Source organism: Lagopus muta, chromosome 5, assembly GCF_023343835.1.
Source record: "Lagopus muta isolate bLagMut1 chromosome 5, bLagMut1 primary, whole genome shotgun sequence".
Taxonomy (NCBI): Eukaryota; Metazoa; Chordata; class Aves; order Galliformes; family Phasianidae; genus Lagopus; species Lagopus muta.
The window spans coordinates 20,297,353-20,303,018 of NC_064437.1; positions in this window are offsets into that span (position 1 = coordinate 20,297,353).

A 5,666-nucleotide genomic window follows, 5' to 3' on the forward strand; every position below is an offset into this window, starting at 1 on the left:
CCACCTGCCAGATGATGAATCATGCTTGCCTTTCTTGTGCTTAATGCTCAGAAAATATCTTCGTTTTTATAGTTCTTTGTATCAATAATAGAGTTTATCAACTACTCTTCTTTTTAAAAGAGAAGGTCAAGTGTATCACAAGTCAGGGCTCAAACTGATTTTCAGATTTTACTCTTGCTCAAGACCATGCAAGCAATTGGATTTCTGATAGTTTTAATGGAGGTATCAGTGGGTTGATGGGCATCTTCAATCATATCAGGTCTTGCCTCTGAACAATGAATGAAAATACTATTAACAGCTTTATACAGCTTGTCTTGCTCCCTTTTGTACTAACTAGGCTTCTGTAGCAGAAGAGCTAATTCATGGTTTGAACCAGTTACTGAGCACCTGGTGGGAAGGCAGGGCCAACCCTGGGGAGCTCAGGTGCATGCAGTGCTCTTGAGTGACTGGACCTCATTTAAGGGTTGGCAGTAGAGGTGAGGGTATCTCACTGGACTTCCCTGCATACCTGAAGCCTTCCTAAGGTAAGCAGATTTTTTCCATTATTTCTGTGCCCATGGCTGTTTCCTTTGAGCAAGCAGCTGCAGCCAGGGACTTTGCTACTCTGCTGTCATTGTTCCATTGGCATATAGCTTCTTAAATCAGCTTATGCAATTCATCTTGTTAATGCTACAATTGCACTCCTATGTAATGTGTCAACACAATCTACTTTCTGCTAGTATTCTCCTCAGTAGGTGCCCTTGTTACAGTTATGTCAATGAAGAACTTCACTCATACAATATATGCGGTGACTACACATTATCAGAGTAAGTTAGAGCACATTGCGTTAATACATCATCAAGCTGAGCTGAAACTCCAGTAATCTGTACATGTAATATACCATCAGAGTAAGCATCAGAGTAAGGTATATTTATAACTATAGGTTGATCAATCTATAAATTATAAAAATCAAGGGATTGTGATTGTGCCAGGCAGATTTTGGGATGAATTGTTATGGTTAGGAACATTTGTGCCTTTCTGAATAGTTAGAGATAGGTATGAGCAAGAACCACTTCAGTGTAGCCTTTGTATGTAGCAGCTAATGCCTTAGTGGATATGGTAAGGGTTATGTGAATGTCTGTTGGTGGTCTCACGCAGATGTGGCCAATTCCTGCTATTCTGGGCTCTTGCAAATCCAGCAGGACCATGAGTCTGCAGCCCCTCTGTCCCTGGGAGAATTTCATGAGCTGCCTCTGACATAAGTTTTGTCTCCTTGTCTTGCTTTTTTTTTTTTTTTTTCTTTTGGTAACTATCTTCAGTTGCAACCACAGGAACCTATAGATCTGAATCATGTATTTGCAAAGAAGGGGTTTCTATGACCTAAACTTAGTAACACAGAGAGGAGGGGCAGTGGGGAAGGCGTTAGGAAGAAACCTTCAGAGACCTGAGTGGGGTGTACTTTGTTTTGTGTACTGACGTATTCAATAGTTTGTGGGGATATCTTTTTCCTTTACCTTTAATGTTCTCCCTTATCACACAAAAAAGAACATTCTTCAGTCAGAGTTCAGGTAAAACTGTATGTACATTTACCAATGTATCATGTTAATTCTGAGATCATTGGTCTTCTGCTTTGCTTTTTTTTTTTTTTTTTTTTAACAATTCATTTTAATCCCTAATAGGGTAAAATAATCTTTCTTTCAGTGAAGATAATCACCCTGGGAGAAGTGCATCTTCAGAATATGAATACTGGATTACTTGAGAAGCCTTCAAATAATCTCATCTTTTGAGACATTGTGTGAAAAGGCATAATCCAGTTATGCCTCATAAAGAAAATGTACCAGTGTTAGAAAGTAAGGATATATAATGCCATTTCTCACTAACTCGTAAGAGAACTGCAGGAGAAAAAAACCAGCAGGCTGCCATTTAACTTGATCCAGTAACGTCACCCTCAAGAAAAAAGGAATCTACATCTGCTTCAATGCAAATAAGCTGCTATTTTTAGACAGGAAATTACCTTGCATTCATTATATGCTCTAAAATACTGTGATTAGATGAGTCTTGTTTCTTGCAGAAATCTACATATCTTTTCTAATCTCATTGTGGTAAGGTTGTTTGGTTTTTTTGTTTTAGAAGGTATTTGAATTCCCTTCCCATCTTTCACAGGAACTGACACAGATGCCTTTTAGATAGTGAAGTCCTGATCTTTCCCTCTTAAAAAAAAAAAAAAAAAAAAAAAAAAAAAAAAAAAAGTTAAGTAATTATATATGTTTTCTGCTATTTTTAAGACTTGGTATGTATATGTGACAAGATTTTGTTATTTGTTTGTTTCCCAGTCTTCAATTTTTTGTTTTCATTCTTGTTGTTTTGCCATGTCTGCGTTTGTGATGGTGTTAGTTTCCAGATCAGGAAATGATGTATATTCTAATCCATGTTCTTATAATTTGACTGTTGCAGCAAAAACAAAACAGAAAGAGATCTCCTGAGCTGACATTTCAGCAGCAGCAAACCACCCAAAAAGCTAATATTTGCAGGTATCTTTCCATCTCATAAGGCTCTTTTTTATTTTCTCAATTAATGTAAGTACAAGCAAATATAGATAGAAAAGTTTATGAACAGTTGAAGGAAAGGAAGGGAATAGCAAGTAAACTTGTAGTCATCTCTAATAGTGGGGAAAAAAAAGAGAAACCCAAACAAATAAAACTCCAAACATATAAAATTGAAGAATACATTAAATGACTTTCATCCATTTCCTAACGTTACCTCATTAATCTCTGCACAACTCTAATAGGTTAATAACAAATAGTAATCTTGTTATATGTTACTATCTGAATGTATTGTTATATTATAATGTATTTTTGCATACAGATGTGTGTGTGTATATGTGTGTGTGTGTATATATGTATAGCATATCTGTATGCAAATCTATCTATCTATCTATCTATCTATATATAGAATAGAGACAAGCCTCAAAAGTTAAGAGCAACCAAGCAAAAATTTCCAAACCTACAAAGTAACCATGATTGTTTTGATCTGCTGTTTAAGAGTCTGTAGGTTTACTGAAACTTTACTTGTATTGATTTAAGGATGTGTTAAATGGCACTGACACACTTGACTGAGTACAAAACTCTGGTCTCATTCCCTAACTATTTGTACCTTAAATTGCTTTAAAAATGCTGTCATTTTGTAGTGATATGTGTGGTATTTTACCTCTAATTTTTCTATGAAATTAATGTGCTCCTACAACTCCCTCTAGTGTGAATACAACAATATTCATGAAGTGGTACTTGAAAAAAGAAACTGTGATATACACTGATACACATATTTGTGCAAAATTTTGCACTCCAATGTGAAGTCACATATGTAGCTCCAGATATGATATGGAGGGGTCTCTTCTGACTGTGATTTGTTTGCAGCATGACTGTACTATCTGTGGCCATGTATGCAAGGAGACAGAAAAGCCCAAGTCAGCTCAATAAATTATGATGTTGAAATGTACTTATTGCATGCTTTGAAGCAAAGCTATTTTGCTTTAAAAGTAGAATTCCCTGCAGCTTTATAATGAAGTATGCTATATGTAAGTGTCCTAAGCAGTTTCTAAAAGAAAATTTTGCACAGCAGACTTGACCAAATCAGGACAGTAATTAGGGAATAATACTAAAGGTATTTTCATTCTCTGGAGCTATTTTTATCAGGTTTGTTTGCGACTGGAAAATAGGACTCAGTTTGTTGATATTCCTTTTTATTTGTCCACTGCCATCTCCCACTTGCAAGGAAATCATTTCAGAACATCTGTGTGTGCTTCTTACCACTGAAATTGTGAGATGATGTTCTCAAAAACGTGTTAAATAGTTAATAGAAATAGTAGAATCAGAAAAGCTTCATCAGTGTTGACTTATCTGGCTTTCAGTTTTTGATTACAACCAGTAATATGCAAGTTTAATCTCTTCCCATAATCTCCTATCTTTGTACAAGAGGATTAATCAAATGGTGAAGAGTCCATGTAGTGCATGTTGTGTGTCACATTACATAAGGTGTATATGAGGTGTATTATATACATACATATATATACGAGGGCTGTTTTTAAAGTTATTTCCCCTATTTTATTATGTTGTTCTGTGAAATCAGAGGTCTATGTTGGTGGTATGGCAGGGGAAGCTGAACCTTCCTGCCTACCTCGTTAGTTTTTTTGCTGTATGACAGATGGCAGCAAAGGGGCAGTCTGACAAAATGGTGCCTGACATGGAAGTCCGTATGAAGGAAAAAATGTGCCACTGAATTCCTCCCTGAGGAAAAAATGGCACCCATTAGCATTCTTTGATGCTTCCTGAACATTTCTGGAGATCAAACAGTGGATGTGAACACAGTGAGGCAGTGGGTGGTATGTTTCAGCAGTGGTTGGCTGTGCAGATTTGTGCAAGTATGGCGTTTGGGCTCTTATTTGCAGCTGGTGAAAATCTATAGCTAATGGTGGTGAAGAAGTTTTAGGGAGCCTACAAACAGGAGGGGAACCAACTCTTTGAAAGTGTTGATAACTGCAGGACAAGGGGAAATGGTTTTAAGTTGAGGGAGGGGAGATTTAGGCTGGACGTTACAGGGGAAATTCTTTACTGAGAGAGTGGTGAGGTGCTGGAACAGGCTGCCCAGAGATGTTGTGGATGCCCCGTTCCTGGAGATGTTCAAGGCCAGATTGGATGGGGCCCTGGGCAGCCTGGTCTAGCACTAAATTGGGAGGTTGGTGGCCCTGCATGTGGCAGGAGGTTGGAGATTCATGATCCTTGAGGTCCCTTCCAACTCTGGCCATTCTGTGACTATTGAAAAATAGTGCTTTGTATCTGAGAGTTTGCTGTATCAAATAGCTTTGTTATGGTCTTTGTATCTGCTGTAGTTTCTGTGGAAATAAGAAGGCGGCGTGACTGTCAGAGTGACCTGCATATGTACATTATATGTAATAAAGCTAAACTTTTTATGCTATACTTACCACTGTGGAGCATGTAGTCTGAAGAGAGGTATGCAAAGGTGTTCATTCCTTTGTGCTTCTCATCCTGCTGTGCAACAAGATTTTCTCATTTTGCTACTCACTGGGAGAAGGAGTCCAGATGGTTATACAAACCTGCTGATGACACTAAGAAAAGATGAGGCTTGCAGTATGTAGCAAAGACTAATGCAATCTGGGTATTAGATCATTTACCTTTATTTCTTGATTGTAAGTAACTTTTGTAAGCATGTCTCTAAATAATCAGCTGCACTTGTCTAAGGTGTTACCACAGGATTGAACCCACGCTGCTGTGCTGTTAGTAGGACACTGGCTTCTGGGATTACCCAGAGATGCTGCAGGCTCATGTGGTACTGAGGGATCTGACCTCCTGACATAGTTTTGTTAGACTGTAGGCCCCTCAAACATTCTAGTAGAAAGAGCACCATGTCTCTATGCTGTTGTTAGAGCCACGACTATGTCAGCAGATAGATGGGGTAATTCCCTGCTTAGTCCTACAATACAACTAAATAAATTTTTTTAATGCCTAGATGAATTCAGTACTTCTCTGTCCAAAGTCATTTGTCATTTATTAGCATTTATTTCACAATTCTATTATCTTTGTACTAACCTACACTTTAATTCTGACATCTGACAGCACATTCTGTGAACAGCATTTTCAGAACAGAGGACAGGAAGAATTCTTGGAGGCTGG